Source organism: Diadema setosum, chromosome 22 (assembly GCF_964275005.1).
Source record: "Diadema setosum chromosome 22, eeDiaSeto1, whole genome shotgun sequence".
Classification (NCBI taxonomy): Eukaryota; Metazoa; Echinodermata; class Echinoidea; order Diadematoida; family Diadematidae; genus Diadema; species Diadema setosum.
Window position 1 is genome coordinate 26,562,720 of NC_092706.1, and position 19,635 is coordinate 26,582,354.

The following is a 19,635-nucleotide window of genomic DNA, read 5'->3' on the forward strand; positions in this document are numbered from 1 at the left end:
GAATCTATTATCCAATACAATATCATAATCATTGTACATGTTTACAAATATGTAGTCACATGAAGAAAAGAAAAGGATGATAAGGAACCTGATATTCCCGGATACAAAGACCAGCTAGCGTAGCTGAGTATGCTTTATCCAACGATCTTGTCATATAGAAAACAAACAACAAACAAACAAACACACAAACACAGACAGACAAAGGGGTAATAGGAGAAGAAGACGTTCTCAAAATCCTGCACGTTGACAAACCCGGGATATAAAGCCACAAGCAAGATTTACCCACTCACAGATCTGTACAATAACCGACAGCGGATATCTGCGGGAACTTTCCTTTCAAACTGACATTCACACCCGAGACGCAAAGATACGAGATCATATTCTTGTTGTCAACAACGGCGTAAATCCGTACTGAGGAGTGGGGGGGATGGTCACCATACCACGCTTACAAGCCCATAACCGGACCGGCGCAGCCTTGGGGGGGGGGGGGGGGGGGAGGGGGGGGGGGAGGGGGAGGGGGAGGGGGGAGAAGCTTCTCTTCCCCCCCCCCCCCCCCCACGCACACTTTACAGGGATCGGATGTCCCACTCTTTTGCATGAAATATAAAGTGGGAGGAAAGTGGCAGCAAAAATATGAAGACTTTTTGTTCTTGTTGTTGCTTTTTTTTTTTTGCTTGTCAGATGACTGTGCGGCGGAAAATCAGACCTTAAAAGTATGAAGACATTATTTTTTGTTTTTGAAATATCTGTGAGAGAGAGCGGAGCGACCGGGTTACGGGGGGAGGGTGTGTATGGGGGGGGGGGTCCCTCTCCCACACGAGGAGATTTTGCATTTTCAGACCTGAAATTCAGCGATCTGGTGCACACTTTTGGTGAAATTTTTGTTTGTTTTTTCTTAAAAAAACCAATAGAAATGAAATATTCACAATATATCATTGAATGACAAATCGTGGTATTTCAGCTCTTGCTCCGCCTGTGCGACATCACTGCGAAGGCCTACTAAATAGTGGGGCCTATCACCGGCGTAGACAGGATTTGATCTTGGGGGAGCGGTTATGACATCGTGAGGGAGCGAAGCAAGCGAGGGGGGGGGGAGGGTATGGTAGGGGGTTTCTCCCTCCCACGGTGAAATCTTTTTACATTGAAAATTTTGACATTTTACTGTCCAAAAACTGCCGTTTGTAGCTATATTCTTCGCTTTGGAAATTAAGGGGGGGGGGGGCACACCGTGCGCAACTGCTGTCAAATCACTGGCAGCAGCATCAGGAGAATGGCATAGCGATTAAATGCGAGCGAGCGGAGCGAGCGAGCTTGAAATTTTGACATAATGCTTTTACATGCTAAAAACTGCCGTTTGTAGCTATACTTCTTCGCTTTGGAAATCGGGCGCAACTGTTGTCAATCACTGGCAGCAACATCAAGACAATGGGATAGCGATTAATGCGAGCGAGCGAAGCGAGCGAGCTTGAAAATTTTGACATTTTACAGTCCAAAAACTGTCCTTTGTGGCTGTATTTTTTTTGCTTTGGAAATTAAGGGGGGCGCACCGGGTGCAACTGCTGGCAATTACTGGCAGCAACATCAGGAGAATGGCATAACAATTAAATGCGATGAAGCGAGCGAGCTTGAAAATTTTGACATTTTACAGTCCCAAAACTGCCGCTTTTGGCTGTATTTTTTTCGCTTTGGAAATTAAGGGGGGTGCACCGGGTGCAACTACTGGCAGTTACTGGCAGCAACATCAGGGAATGGCATAACGATTGAATACGAGCGGGCGAAGCGAGTGAGCTTGAAATTGTGACTTTTTACAGTCCCAAAACTGTCGTTTGTGGCTATATTTTTCGCTTTGGAAATTAAAGGGGGGGGGTGGGGGTGCACCGGGCACAACTGCTGGCAATTACTGGCAGCATGCAACATCAGGAGAATGGCATAACGATTAAATGAAAGGGAGCGAGTTTGAAAATTTTGACATTTTACAGTCCCCAAACTGTCGTTTGTGGCTGTATTTTTTCGCTTTGGAAATCAAGGGGGGGGGGGGACACACCGGGCGCAACTGCCGGCAATTACTGGCAGTAACATCAGGAGAAAGGCATAACGATTAAATGCGAGCGAGCGAAGCGAGTGAGCTTGAAAATTTTGATATTTTACAGTCCCAAAAACTGTCCTTGGTGGCTGTATTTTTTCGCTTTGGAAATTAAGGGGGGCGCACCGGGCGAAAACTACTGGCAATTACTAGCAGCAACATCAGGAGAATGGCATAATGATTAAATGCGAGCGAGCGAAGCGAGCGAGCTTGAAAATTTTGACATTTTACAGTCCCCCAAACTGTCGTTTGTGGCTGTATTTTTTCGCTTTGGAAATTAAGGAGGCGCACCGGGCGAAAACTACTGGCAATTACTAGCAGCAACATCAGGAGAATGGCATAATGATTAAATGCGAGCGAGCGAAGGGAGCGAGCTTGAAAATTTTGACATTTTACAGTCCCCAACTGCCGTTTGTAGCTATATTTTCGCTTTGGAAATTAAGGGGGGCGCATCGGGCGAAAACTGCTGGCAATTTACTAGCTGCAACATCAGGAGAATGGCATGACTAAATGCGAGCGAGCGAAGCGAGCGAGCTTCAAAATTTGACATTTTACAGTCGAAAAACTGCCGTTTGTAGTTTGTAGCTATATTTTTCGCTTTGGAAATGAAGGGGCCGGGGCGCACCGGGCGCAACTGCTGCCATTCACAGGCAGCAGCATCAGGAGAATGGCATAGCGATTAAATGCGAGCGAGCGGAGCGAGCGAGCGAGCTTTAAAATTTTGACATTTTACACTCCAAACACTGCTGTTTGTAGCTATATTTTTCGCTTTTGTTTGTCCCACTAACACGGAGGAACCATTCCCCCCCCCCCATCGACGCCTCTGCATATGAGGGTGCTTTTGTTAAGTGAAGGATCTGCTGCACACTCTTTGATAAATTAGGGAAATATACGTCAATCTCAAAAGTGTACAAAGTCTATCGAAAGGGATCCTGTATAGCGGAGCTTTTGCATGTTTATGATTGCAATACAACGATCTGGTGCATAGTTCTGGCGATATTTGGACAATTTTCCATTAAGAAAGTTCGAGATTTGTCCTCATCTCGGGAATTGCTTGGGGGATAAATGATTTGTCTGCCTAAACACTTCCGTAGGGGCGGGGCAAATGCCCCTTTGCCTCCCCCCCCCCCCCCCGAGATAGATTCGACGCCCCTGATCTTCCCTGGGTATGCTCATAGATGACGTACATTGTATCCTGACTGAGTCACCAGTCACTGTCGTTTCTCAGGAATGATTCAGGAAATGGAGGGGGTTCAATTATGGCGATATAGTTTTTGTCATTGTTTGTTTGTTTGTTTGTTTTCCTACATATCTTGCAGATGGTCCCCAGTTACTCGCGTCATAGCATGTTTACATTATAGGCCTATACTATTTGACGTTGTCAACGTCTGAGCCATACCTTACAGTGTATGTCGATGTTACTTTCTTCGCGAGCGAGCGAAGCGAGCGAGCGCTTGAAAAAATTATGTATACATTTTCCAACAAAATAGAATACTGTTCAGCTCTGTTACCTGTCTGAAGGCCGGCGTACAAACGTCATGCAATATGCCAAAATTGATACAATCACATTTCTGCTTCCTCCATTTTTTTCCCAAAATTCAGGGGGGGATGATTGTACAGGCCATCCCCCCCTCCTCCATTTCAGGGGGGGATATATCCCCCCCATCCCCCCCGGGATTTACGCCCATGGTTGTCAAATATGTTAAGTTATCTTCACACACACACACACACGAAAATATGACTTTTCAAATAGAACATTCCTTACTTTAGAGCCTCTTGTAATGGACGTATGTATGCCTCCTTGATTGAGAACATTATTTTGACGATTGATTCTAAATGCGAACATTAAGAATGTTAAGTGTGTCATTGCCCGTGCTCTAGAATATTATCGGGACTATTTGATTAAAATCTATTTTGGTGTCCTTTTACTTGCTTCACAAGAGGAATCCGGACTTATCAAGAGATACTTGTAACCAATTTAATGACACTAAATGACACAACTAAGACACCCTTTTATTCTTTCATTAAGCAATTTGTCTCATAAATTGTCTACTCTGAGTTTCTCTAATTTCTTTTCTCTTCCTCATTGTTTGTCCGTTATCTTCCGAACATTTCTCAATTCCCCCCCCCCCTCATCTTCACATATCAATTTCAGCAATGTCCGCTTTTTATTTTGTCGATATTAACGTGTCCGTGTGGCAACCACTTAAGATGAAGGCCCTATTGCCAAGTAGATGCCAAGTAGATGCATGTGTACCTTTTTCGATCGTATAATTATGCTGTAAGGGTGGCATCATCTTTTCAAATAAACCAGTTCGCAGTTACAATTTGAGTATAATATGCAGTAAAAGATATTCCAGTCGTCTAAGAATTGACTTATTTCTCATTCAGGTGTTTGGAAAAACAGGAAAGGTTTCATAAACATGATTAAATTACGTTTTAAATGTTCATTACTGTATGAACTATTATATGCATGCCGGAATGAACAGGGGATTGTGTATTCCTTTCAAGCAAATTTACAAAATCCATACTCTTGTAGCGCTTCACATATCAATTACAGCTGAATTACAACTTTCTGCTTGGCCGTTTCCTACTGGTCTTCTCATTCAAAGATGAACCCATATTATTTGAAACGTCTGTGGGCCAGATATCATTGCGTACAATTGCTAACTGTGAATTCACTTATTGGTCCTGCCATCTTAAATTTTAGCAGTATTTCTGTCGTGTTAAAGCTAATTGAATGATGATTTGAATTTTTTCCGTCAATTGCTGTTAGACGCTTTCTAAATGTTATGTTACTCTATAATATTTTTAATCTTACTGGGTTGCTTTGCAACCGATAAGATATTCCCATCAAGAATAAAGGTAAAAGGTTAACTTCAAACGCTATTATGACAGTTATGTTATGAGAAATACATTTCACATGATGACAGTGCATTATTCATGCCCATCCTCAAGACTGCAATATATAGTGTATGTTTGTGGAAGTGCGTTCAAAATTGAAAAAAAAATGTATTGAAAAATTGAAAAGTTTTGTATTCAGCGGGTACAACGTTCACAGAGATAGTTTGTTATCCTTAAGCGTCTCATTCGTGTGTTGTCGATTGTATAATGCATATATAGATATCTACATGTTGATAGATGTATATGAATATAGATGGATAGATAAGTAGGTAAATGCGTCTCTTTCTCTCTCCCTCTCTCTCTCTCTCTCTCTGTTAGAGAGAGAGTGAAATTTTGTCTGGAAAAGAGAGTGAAACTTCGAAGTATATAGTATTATCATTCTGGACAACAAAACAGAGGGGGAAAAATATCAAGAGTTTATAGGGTCCTTCAGTATTGTGGGTTATTCATTTGTGTATATCGGGAATCAAAACATTCAACCATGAACACATAATAAGATTATAGGCCTATACCGAGCCGTGGAGCTTTGTGGCCATCAAGACCTCCGCTTTCAAAGCCATGGCTGTATAAAAAAAAAGGCTCGTTTCCTGTCAAATTCACAAGAGGATACAAGGTTCCCTGTACTGAAATGTGAGTGGTTGAAACTCTACCCTGGATTGCGTTTGCTTCCTCTTTATTTTCTTTTCCTACACTCGAAGTAAAGGACAGGATTAATCCAAGGATGTGTTGCTTTCAAGACATATCCGTCGGTTGGTAAGATGATTCGATTCTCCTATAGACACCACATAGCAAACTGCATAGCATGAGGCATGGCAGGTATACGGAGTTCTTAAAGGACCTATTCACTGGCTAACGTCTTCTCTATTTTTAGGAGAATTATTCTGTTTCATGTGGATTGTCTGATTATTGTGAAGATTAGATACATCAAAAAGACTAACCATTAAATTCTATAGTTTCAACAAACTCTCTTCATCAGATCAAACAATGATGATAAATCGATTCTTATAACAAATTTCACTGTGGTTTGTTTGTTTGATATTTTCTTCCAACACAATTTCATACATAAATCAAGATTTTTGATTTATGTATGTATATTTTATGTATGATTCTTCATACATAAATGAAATGATTAGTATCACAGAACAGACATTGGAAGTGTGTGGACGTCTGACTTAGAGGACAAGTTCACCTTCATTAACATAAGGATTGAGAGAATGTAGCAATATTAGTAGAACACATCATTGAAAGTTTGAGGAAAATCGGACAATCCGTTCAAAAGTTATGAATTTTTGAAGTTTTTGTGCAGTCACCGCTGGATGAGAAGACTACTGCAGTGTATGATGTCACATGCGTACAACAAAGGAAAATATAAAGAGAATCTCACAAAATTTCATCTTTTGAAAAAAGTACACATTCCCTTGACTCGTTACTGACATATGTTATGGGTAATATTATTCCCACTGCCTTTAGAAAGAGGCAAGTCAAGTGCTCTTTTATTATGTGAAAAAAAGTGAAAATATGTTGAATTTTCTTTAAATTTTCTTTATACTGTTGTACTCATATGACATCACGAGCCTTAGTAGTCTCCTCATCCAGCGGTTCCAACACAAAAATTTTAAAAATTCATAACTTTTGCATCGATTGTCCAATTTTCCTCAAACTTTCACTGATGTGTTCTACTGATCTTGCTACATTCTCTCAATCCTTATATTAATGAAGGTGAACTTGTCCTTAAAAAAAAGACAACAAGAACAAATGACCTTGTCATATTGCCCACCAAAGCGACCAGAACAATAGACGATTTGATTTCCAAGGATGTGACGTCATTGTCATAGATTCTTGGCACTACGGTTGGCAAGAGTATAATTCACCAGTTCGCATGAAACAATAACAAAAAAGATATTTGTTTTAAAGCCGTTAATGGAGTGGACTTTGGCCAAGGTATGGTGGGGTGAAAATCCGTAATCATGGGGGAAAGCTTCCGGACGACATAAGCGTGTTGGAATCACTTATGGGTATAAACAACACTGATTCTAGAAAGGCAAATAAGAAGTTAATTTCCTGTGAATTGAAAGAAAATAACAACGACCGATTTGCATCAGGCCCCCAAGGACGAGTCTCCAACCACCCCCACCCCACCGCCCTCCTTATTTTGTTTTTCCCCAATCAACAGGATGTTAACACTGGCAAAAGAATCTCGACACTTTTCAATCACTCCCCAGTAATACGAATTATGTTATTCTGATTCCTCTTTTCACCCAGTTGATTTTAGCCCCCTCCTGGTTTTCTCTTTGCTTGTGGATCTCCTATCATTAGTTTTGGTTGCTTGATTCCGTTAAAAGACAGACTAGTAGAGCAGTTTCAACTCTCTGAATTTGTTTTTAGATACCATTTAAAATATTTCTGTCCTGGCTTTTCATTTTCCTCGGATGTTTACCGGTATGTAAGGCTTCGCTAGTACCCCAGGAGAAGAATAATGCAAGTGATTATAAAGTTAATGTGACACGCCGAAATCAACCGTTGTCCTTTTCCCCATAACCTTCCTTACTGTGGCAGAGTCATTCTTTTTCGTTTTATTTTGTTTCACTTGCCTATGCGACCCCGATTTCGCCCAACAAAAGCACCCCGCAAAAAAAAAGAAAAAGAAAAAAAGAATCACTATCGTTTTCCTGAATGCGACATCCTCTTCTGCCGAATAGTCAACATTGTTTGCCCCATGACTGTTTGTCTATTATACAACATCTGTGAGCGGGAAAAAAAAATCAAACACGCATACACATTTCACTTTTGCTTTCAAACAACATCAACAAAATACCGTAAAGAGTTCAAAGCAAATGAAAACACAAATAGAACTTTGGCTGGGGAAAAGGAAGAGGAAGCAAACAAGATGAAAGACTAAGGTTGGGGGAGGAGCAGTTTAAAGGGATAACATAGTGTTGGGTAAGATGAGGTTTTAAGTTGATAACTTTTGCGAGATACTGAGAACCACATATGCAATGTTACACAGCATACAATTCCAGGAGAAATTCAAAGTTTAGCTGATGGAAATCAGTTTTAAAATGGCTGAGATATGCAAAAAGCCAAAGTAAAACAAAGCGATCCTAATAAAAGATGGGTCCCACCTTTTATTAGGACCCCTTTGTTTTGGATATCTCATCATTTTCAAAAACCAATTAAACCAATAAAATTTGAACCCCTCTTTGTTTAAGAATTCTTTGTGAATCAAATAGCTTTGAATATGCAAAACATTGAAACACGGAAACAAACTGTTGTAATTTCACTAATTTCCAAGAATGAAAACAATTCAATCGAGTCGTTGGATGCCACTTTTGAATTTACTTCATGATTTACCTTTCATATGATAAATATTCATGAGATATCTAGGGTGACCCCATATATACTTCACTGTATACATTCTTCCCCAAGAGTCTATAGGCATAATATACTTCGAGACCTCACTTTTCATCATTGTTTTCAGGAATTTGATATTATGTTTCTTTAGCTTTCCATTTCTTCTTTAACTGAAGAATAATAGGCGATAGATGAATATATAAAGGGTTTTGTCGATGCCAATATCAGATATTCCGTTCCAATTCATTTCCATCTTAATGTCCAGATTTACATCCTCAAAGCAATAGAGTTTATTCATGGATGCTTCTAAATCAAAATCATGTTCTCGATTGCTTGGTTCTAAAAGCAAAAAAAAAAAAATAATAAAATAAAAATGGAGAAGTGTCGTTTCTGTTGGCGCACTTTGCTTTTCCTCATTCATAAAGCAAATTACGTTTCTGGATTGGAGTATAGAATAAAAGCCAGGAAGAAAACTTTAAGGGAAGATGGCATGAGGTCAACACGAAAGAGAAATGGATAGACAGAAACTGATTGGGTTTTTTTTCCAGATTTTTACGACTCCTTTTCTGGAAACGATCTGCATTTGCGTGTGTGTGTGTGTGTGTTAACCTTACTCCTTATCCTGTTTGACATCTTCCACCACCTTCCGTCATTTTGCTCTCAACAAACAGTGTTCATACCACACTAGCACTCGTTTCCTGTCAAAAACACCACTGTGGAGAGTATTGCTAACCCTTAACGTATACATATAAAAAAAAAATGTCGTGTAGTTTCCCTTTACTGTTTTGCTTTTCCTCGCTTCAGTCCTATTCCACATACTTGACACAGTAACCACGCTGGACGAATAGGCGACTGATCGTATTGGACAATACAGGGTTTACTTGTTGAACAGGAAAATAAAAATGCTATTGTGAATAGCTTAAAGTTTGCCATTTTCTACTTTACATTGTTCAATACTAAAACATCGTCATTTCAATCCTTTTTGAAATGAAAAGCTATCAAGAAAGCGGATGTCCAAGCACGAAGTTCTGTAAGTGAGGCGTATTACAGCAGGCATTAATTCAATCCACGTACTATTGTCGGCGCCCGAAGAAACCTTTAAGAGATTGGGTATACTGTAGGGTGAAAAGAAGGGTTTCTATATCTGTTGAAAGGACTTGAGTACTTATAGATGATTTTTGTTACCAAATGCAAAGCAGGCGCTGAAATCAAGAACTTAAGCAGAAGAAGTAACATTACAAACAAACAAACAAACAAGCAAACAAACAAACAAAGCTGCATTTACCTTTCTCTCGGACTGTATAATACGGGTGTTTATTGGATGTCAAGAAAAAAAAAAAATGTACACCAAGATATTATCACAGCGCTTCGCAAGTAAAGTTAACGTGTTTTCATGCATGCTTCAACATCGAATACGAGTGAAGAACTTACCTGTTCTTTTTATTTTCTTTTGTTGTTCTTTCCTTGTTCCAGGTTACATTTTCATATTCCTTGAGGTCATTTCCATGCGTGGAAAATTACCCCCCAAAAATGTAAGCGTCAAAGTGTACCTATAGGCTGCTTTCAGAAAGATATCCAAGGGGGCAAGATTATTGTACAGCAGATACAAGTGCTGTGACTTTTACGTCAAGATCAAAGGTTTAGTCCCACTTATAGACCATTAGGGAGTCACGACGTGGCGTACTGATGGTCATCGGTCAACGACTCCAAGAGAAGTGTGCTCGTCAGCGGCAGCGGCTACGATAATCGCCCTTTAATGCGTCGTGTCCAGGTCATGTTTTGCCGTTAACAATCGCAAACTGTTTTGTATCCAAGGGGATGAAGAGGTGAATTCGATACTGTCCAGTACGACACTCTTACTACAGGATACCAGCAAGAGGAGATCTTCTTGCAACGTCGAGTCCTTCGGAGCTGTGTCAACATAAATGCGAACGTCACGATGCAACTACCCAGCGATAGTTCACGTATGGGAGTTCGGGTTAAGTTCCTGGTTGAGATTTCTACATTAGTGGTAAAGTTCCTCCTCTCTGCGCATATTTTGTTTTCCACTCTGCCCCAAGTGCGCTGTTAATTGTTAGGCTCATCATGTACAACCTTGAAAGTTTCAAGAGCACATTCGGAAGAGCGTTCAAACATTTAATCAATGTTAAGTAAAGTCTTAGGTTTTTGACCTTTCCATTCTGCTTGAGAGGAAACGTGTAATCATTACAAAGGCGGACTGGAAAACAAGGAAATAGAATGACTTGGCTTGCAGTTAGAAGCCTTCATAGCATAATGCATCTCCTACCATGTTTGAGTTATCTTTCATGTATATAAGCCTTTATTTTTTTCGTGAGTACCGGAAAAGGTAACACAATAGTGCATAATGTACATGCAGATCGACATACATACACACATACACACATACACACATACACACATAATTATGATAAACACATTTGCACATAATGCATAATGGACACGACATCATTCAAGGAAGAGAGCACAATGATATTACAAAACAACGAAGAACAAGAAGAGAGAGGACAGAAGAACAAGATGTGATAATTCTCATGCTTTCATGTTAGAGATGTCGCTCATGACGAGCACTGTTGTCTTATTTGCAACATTTTAAGGATCTATTAAAGGAGACCTCCGGATAATTTTCAGATTTTTGCATTTGATTATCTATAAATTGGTTATATTGGTTACAGAGTTATAGAATTTATATTGAAATGAATAAGGAGTAAGATTTTTTTTTTCCAAAATTCATAACAAATCACAGCGAACAAGGATGATGACGTATCAGCTTCACATAAAAATGCATGATTGAGTGCTCATGGAAGCCTAAAAAAAGAAGAAGAAAGCATACATAAATTCTACACAGGTGAACTTTAGTATGTGCATTATAATGATAATAAATTGCTGTATACATAACTGGAATATGTCAGTCTCTTATGTCATCATCCTTGTCCGGTGTAATATGTTCTGAGTTTTTCAGAGTATTGGTTTGTCTGCTCAAGGACAACGATAAATTCCCAAATTGGCACTATTGATTTATGTACTACATAATGCACAATTACCTATGTAAATCGTTTGGGATGTCCGTTTAGGGAATTTTACACAAGCAGTCGTAATAGAGAGTGTTTAAGACTTTAAATTGTGAACCGATTTAGAGTTCATTAGTTGTTTTCCTGGGCAGATTGCCTCTTGCCCTCAAAATGGATATCCGGCAATGATGGTTTGATCGTCAAACAGGTCTCTCAGCTAAAGTGGTGTATACAAGATTTAAAACTGCTACCCTGGCAGATAGTGTACAGGAACATTGCTATCACATATTATCCTTGTTGTCTTTATTTGCATTACCACTATGTGATTACTGTCAAAAATTCTTCCATGTCGGGGAAAAAGGTTTTAAAGTTTCATTCCTTTAAATCTGAGTAATCTGAGCAGTATGAGTAATTTGCCATTACTTTACCTGTTGCGTGCTGTGTCGATATTGTGGATATAGTGTTACAAAGATCTGATTTGTAACCAGTTTGCATTTGTTAGTTGTTGCTAGGTCATGTAGGCAGAACGACATGGAGAAGAGTTTCTTGTTACCAAGGAAAAACATTTGTTCTCAGGTATCTGAAGTATGACATTAAGAGTACGATGCGAAGCTTCCCTATTCAACAATGAGTAGTTTCCACGTTTCACAACCACCTCAAAAAGCGATTGTCATCATTATTTCAATATCTTTCCCGATATGTCATTTCGCGACATATTCTGGTATAGCATGAGCAGAAGTATTTACATGTGAATACATTAAGTTCGGAATCTATTCATCACAAACACCGCAGGTGGGCTTGCAAGATGACTCTTGTAGTTATTAGTTTTCATCCGCCAAATAACACACACACACACACACACACACACATATATATATATATATATATATATATACTCCTAGATGGGTCATTTGGAAGACATTTCCATTTGTTTTATATGCAAATTTTAAAATACATGTTCAATGGCAATTTACGCAATGGAGACACGAAAATTGTCTCCTTAATGACCAGTTGTCTCCCTAATGAAGACACTTCCCCCCAATATGTCTCCCTAAGGTGCCAACTAGGGATATAAATATATATATATATATATATATATATATATATATATATATATATATATATATACATACATAATATTCCTTCAATTGCCACTTTATTGCCACAAATGTTTACAGCGCAATTCATCCCGGTTGTTCTAACTCAATGTATACTTCTACATTTTTTCTTGCAGTAACTTATTGTCTTTTTTTTGCTTGTTCTTCTTTCTTTCTCTCTCTCTCTCTCTCTCTCTCTCTCTGTCTTTCTTTCTTGACAGCAGATCAAGACAGGAGTATAACTTTTTTTTTTCTTTTTGAACTGCTTCTTTACTTTCTTTTTCTTGTAATTGTCACAAGTGGTTCCTGGTTTGGTTTCGTTTGACGTGTTTTTCTTTCGCTCTACCGAATCTTTGCGCCTGCGTGTGATTTTGGTTACGTGCGTGTGAGCGCGCTGCTTACCTGTGCTTCACTGTGTTTGTGACTGATCAATGTGTAGGAGTATTTGCTGTCTTTATTCTTTATCCACCTTTCCATCCGTATTCGCAAACCTTCAGTTTGTTTGTTTGTTGGTTTGGATATTTTAACACCTCCTGCATCTGAGGAACGCCATATCTCTCATGTTTTGTTGCTGATAGCTGAGAAATACAGCCATACTAAATCGATAGACATAGACAGTATCCATACAATGGTTGGGTAGAAACTTGAGGCCAAATGTGCAAAATGTACTTGAATGTGTCATTATTTTGATACATCATTTTGGTCGATGTAATGACGTATTCATCGTGTGTTTGTCTAACTGGACCAGTTACGTAACGCAATGATATGTTTGGATCTTCATAATAATGACACTGGATAAAGGTGCAGGTAAATTTCTTTTTGTCCTTGCTAGATGTAATGACAGCTGAAGATATATCTGTTTTGTCACTTGGACGAGGTCATGAGGCATTTGTGTGTCTGTGTGTGTGTGTTGGTGGGTGGATGTGTGTGTGTGTGTGTGTGTGTGTGTGTTGAGGTTTGGATGGTTTATAGGGTCATAAGTATCAAGATTACCTTTATTTTTCTATCAAGAATTCCATTAAGATTGTGGACTAGGAAAATTGACGTCCTTTCATCCTCACCCTGAGTATCAAATAGATTACAAAGCAAGCAAAAATATTTGTAATTACACTTACTTTTTCCCCAAGTATCTATGTATTACAGTATTATATTGTTTATTCATATCGAGAACTATTACGAAGAGACGATGGAGGACGAATATATCACTCTTGTTTACTTAATGCAGTGAATGTTATTTATAGATAATATATTTTGAGAGTATATTTGTACGATTTTATGCATATTTTGTGTTGTAGTATGTATCTTTCAACAATTACTTTTGAATTAATTTATGTGTTTTAACTTGCTATTCGTTTTGCATGAAACGGGCAATGGAGGAGATAATAATCATGATACAATACCTGTACAGTTAATATTTTGTCGAGCCGTTTCCATGTTTTAATCACGACAAACATTGTGATAGTTGTGGATGTTGAGAAGAACAATCATTTAGTTTTATTAATGATTTTCGTTTTCAGCCGTCTGGGGCATATCCGCATATGAGCCTCGTATCGCGCACAGATGGGGTAGAATTCCCCACGCATAGTTTTTTTGAAAAGATGAGAAGATGACTTGCGTAAATCTATGAGGTCGCAAAATGAGATAACGGAATAGAATGTAAAGTTACCACATTTCCGCCAGCAGGTCAGACGTGAACGATCGTCCGTGCATTCACAGCAGGGTACCTGCATACCAGTAACCGGTCACCGCCCAAGTCCTGTCAACAGTGTAAATAACTGTAGACATGGTGCGATAAAGACAGACACAATAAGTGTATGTGCGTGTGTGTGTGTGTGTGTGTGTGTGTGTGTGTGTGTGTTTTAGTATATCAATTCGCATCCATACAAAGAAAATAGCACGGTAAGGCTGTCTGGATAAGGCGATCTAGTGAAAATGACACATTGACGTCATCACCGTTTAAATTAGATCCAAATTATGCTAGAACAGGGTTGCGATCTTGACAAGGATCCACTCTTTGGTCTAACTCCATGACTATAGCAGAGACATTGTACTCACCACTTATCTTTATTTTTTATCATTATTATTATTTTAGGAATCTGAGAGAGCAGTCGTCGACCAGGACAATGACTTGTTTCCTGTGGAATTCCCCTCACAATGAAGCTTTTCATGTGGTGCGAATTTTTTCCTCTCTCGAAGAATCCTACCCACATCCTACCGCTTTATGGATATTGATTTCTACAGTTACTCTATAATCTCTATTGTCATTAGAAAAAAAAACGTGCCGTACGACATATCACTGGTTCTCATTAGTTGTTAGCACACACTGAATGTTTGTTTTATGCTTTAAAGGGAACCCAAACCCAAAGAGCAATGTGGATTGAGTGAATTTGAAAGCAGCAACATTAGTAGAACTCATCAGTGAAAGTTTTAGGAAAATCGGACAATATATTCAATTCAATTCAATTCAAAGTTTATTTCATTTTTCGACATAACATATGTTTCACTTCTTTTGATAACAGAGAACAAGGTAAATAGAACATAGTGAAATGAATGGACTGTACAATAATTGAGGACCTATAGTAATCATACATTGTATAGTAAAAAAGCAACAGAAGTGATCGAAGTGAAGTACATGTATACCGTGCGAAAAATGGAGGGACCCACTAAAAAGACAGAGCTTGTAGTGTGTGGGCCCCTCTGGAAAAGAACATTGATGGAATCGAATCATCGTAGATACAAAAGATAACAAAGTGGGAGAAGCCTGGATACAAAAGATAATAAAGTGGAAGAAGTCTGGAAGCCCACTGAAAATTAGATTACCAGATATACACTTTCATAGACGCGAACAAACATGAAACAGGACTAGACAACGAGACAACTACTGAAAAAAAAGGGTTGTACAAGACAAACGGGATGGACAAGACTGACAAACTGAAGACAAAATAGCAGACAAGAATGCACAACAGAAACAGAAACAGAACAACAGAAACAACAGAAACAGCGATCTTCGGCAGAAGCATGCCAAGAGAATAAGAGGATAGTTGTAGGGGAAAAGTAATATTTTGACGCCTGAAAAAAGACAAGAAAATAGAAAATAGAAAATACAGGGACGTATGAACAGGAGTAGCATACGGAAAGCCAACTTCAAGACGCTATGGGCAAAATGGCATAGGTGACAACATTGCGAGCATCCAGGAAAAAGATACCATTAATTCTTTGAAGAGGGGACAAAGTGAGCAGGTAAGTGTAGCTGAGAAAAAAGGCCAAATGGTTAATTCGGTATTGTAGAGTCATACGATTGCAATAAAAAAGACTTCAGTCTCCTCTTGAAAGAATATATGGATGGAGCGTTTTTTATGTCTTGATTCAAAGAATTCCAATAATTTGGGCCTACATAAATAAGTGTGTTTTTAGCAAAAATCGTTCTTAAAAAAGGTAAGTGAAATTCATTGGAACGCCTAGTAGGATATTCATGAAATGATTGATTTTTTTAGGAACATAGAGTCAAAAATAGACGGAAGCAAGTTATTACAATACTTGTACATAAATTGCCCTAAATTAAACAAAAACAAATCTGCAATTTTTAAGAGCTTGTTGGAGGCGAACAACATATTTGTATGAGAACGTACAGGGGAATAACAGATAACACGGAGAGCTTTCTTTTGTAAGAGGAACACTCTCTCTAATAAATTCTGATGCGTGTTGCCCCAAACTAATATTCCATAATTAAGATGAGGCAATATTAACGACGAATATAGCATAAGTAATGATTTTTGTGGAATATGAAATTTCAATCTATTCACAATGCCTATATTACGTGAAATTATATTGCAGACATTATCAACATGTGATTTCCAGGAAAGTTTTTCATCCACAATGACACCCAAAAATTTGATATGTGAGACTCTTTGTAGATGAGAGTCATCTAATACTATATTTGTACTTAAACTATCAATAGTATTACTAAAAAGCATATATTTTGTTTTTTGAGCATTGAGTGATAGCCTATTGGCCCTGACCCAATTTGTCACTTTTTTCAATTCAATGTTAATTTTATGAACGAGAAAATCAATATCATTATGGGCAAAAAATACATTAGTGTCATCTGCAAAATGAATAAAAGAGAGGTCGTCGGATACGCGACAAAAATCATTGATATAAATAATGAACAATAACGGCCCTAAGAGACTTCCCTGTGGGACACCACATTTAACTTCTCTGACAACGGAATCATTGTTGTTAATTGTAACGAATTGTTTTCTATCAAGTAAATAACTCTTGAACCACTCCAAGGCCTTCCCACGTATTCCATAATGCGATAACTTATAAAGTAAAATATCATGATTGATAGTGTCGAAGGCCTTGGAGAAGTCCAAGAAAATACTAACTAAATGAGAATGGTTATCGATTGCGTGAACAACTCTATCAACAAAATGCAAAAGAGCATGCGTAGTACTATGTTTCTCACGAAAACCAAACTGAAAATTCGTAAAAACGTCATGTACCTTCAAAAAATTTACCATTCTCTTGTAAATAAGTTTTTCTAAAACCTTAGACAATGACGATAATAATGAAATTGGGCGATAATTGCTGACTTCGAACTTATCGCCTGCCTTAAATATTGGGATTACTTTAGCTAATTTCATTTTATCAGGGAACACACCATTAAAAATTGACAGATTAAATATATGAGCAAGTGGATCAGCAATCGAGGAAATAACACCCTTAAGTATGAAATTATCTATCTCATCATAACCGGAACTTCGTTTATTTTCAAAAGAAGAAATTATATCAATAATTTCAAATCTGTTAGTAGGTATAAAAAATATGGAATCAGAATTACGCTGACCTAAAAATTCAGTAAAATGAGAATCTGTTGCAGGAATGTTTTGAGCATAATTTTCGCCTATTTTTGAAAAATAAGAATTAAAAATATTTGCAATATGAAGAGGATCATTAATCAATTCATCATTCAATTTAATTTTATCAATGTCAGAGTGTTTACTCGGAACATTCATGGCCTGTTTTAGGACTTTCCAAGTATTTTTCATATCAAACTTATATTTCGATAATTGCTTAAAGTAATATCTTTTCTTTTCAGAACGTAAAATCATTGTCAAAGTATTTTTATATGATGTATATCTATTCTTCGATCGCTCAGTTTTTTCCAATTTATACTTGTAATACAAACGATTTTTTCTATTAATTGAACGAAGAATTGATCTGGAAATCCAAGGTAATCTAGGTGTCTTTTTATACTCTGTTCTATTTCTTTGTTTTGGGATTACATCATCTAAATGATGATTAAAAGTTTCCATAAAATTACAAAAGGATATATTAACATCATCGCTGCCAAATACTCCTGACCAGTCAGCGTTCTCGAGAGCCACATCAAAACTAGCTAACTTTTCAGGTGAAACTCTACGTCTAAACAAAGGAGGTGAAATAGGTTTAATATTAGCTGGTGTTTTAAGAGTAAAACAAGTCATTATTGGAAAATGATCAGTCATATCTGAAAGGATTATAAAAGAGTGAGGGAGGGGTAGAATATTACAAAACAAGTTGTCAATGAGGGTGGCAGAGCGATCTGTAACACGTGTGGGTTTAGAAATAAGAGGAAGAAAGGACGAGGACAGAAGTGTGTGAAGAAAATCACTAGAGATATTATCATGCTCAGACTTCAGCAAATCAATATTGAAATCACCGAGTAAAAAGCAATCCTTATTTCGGAAAACGTGTGAATTATCAAGATCTGAAAAATAAGTTAAAAAATCATTGGCGTTTGAATTAGGAGGTCTGTATATAATGCCTACCATAAGATTTCTACATCCTGGGATAAGAATTTCTATAAACAAAGATTCAACAACATTGTCCATTCTAGAAATATCTTCATGAACAATAGTATCAAAGGAACGAGATATGTACAATGCAACGCCCCCTCCATTCTTATCAAGCCTATTGTTAACAAACAAATTATAACCCTCAATTGCGAAATAATTTTCTGTATTGGAAGCTAACCATGTCTCACTTAATCCGATAACGGATAGCGACTGGCTTGCATCAGATTCTAATAGAAACTTTAAATCATCAAAATGTTTATTCAGACTCCTTATATTTAAATGTAACAAAGAAAACGTGTCCTCTGAAAAATTATGAATCATGTCTTTGCATTGATTCACTGTAATATAATTGCACAACATATTTTGAGTGAAATCATTACTAAGATCATGAGGCAATTCATTTGCAGCTGTATTCAGGCTATCGGTAACAAAATCATCGTAAGGGGTGGTTCGTGTACTTGTTAACCCACTAACTGGGTCAGAATCTAAGCTTGTGTTCCTAAATAATTCAAAAAAATCATCGTTGGATACGGAATGAAATGGAGCATTCAGAAAATTAGCCATAATTAAAAATACGAGACGAATTTTTAAAAGTCTGCGTTATTAACAAAACTAGGATGTCATGAATAAGTGGACGATACAAAAAAATACCCAGTCGCCGGGATGTGGCGAGACGCTGGAGTAATCTACGAACATGGGTGACGTCAAAATCATGATAAGCAGAAGATCGCTGAAGAGACGTAGAACGTGAAACGAGAAAGGGCAGAATAAGGTAAGTAAAAACACTGAAAAGCAGGGACAGAAAAAGACATAGAACACACAAAACATAATAAGAATAAATCCAGTGTCTCTGTGGGCTTCCGAGACGACAGCAAAAACATACATACACAAAAATTTGAGCCGACATTAGACAAGGACAAACGTGGCTTGGCTATTACATTCGATCAATTTCCAGATCATCAATGATATACGATAAGTACAGAATAGCTCCAAAAACCCCAGGCCAATTACCTTCTCGGGCACTTGTTAGCACACCGCAGGTCTGAATACGAAACATATTTTCACACCAATGCCGCCAATGGCATCATTATAACAGTGGTAGTGTGTGTATGCATGGAGTGTGTAAGCAGTGTTTTAACATGCGAGAGTATGATTGTGCTTGAGAGTGTGAGATTTGGGTGTGTGTGTGCGTGTGTGTCTTAACGTGTGCGTGTTTGACGTGGGCGTGGCTGCGAGTGTAGGCAGATAAGGAAAGAGTTCGGTTCAGTGCAGACGATACTGGGACCGTACAAGTGAAGAATTGCTGTTACAAGCAAGTACTGTATACTTTT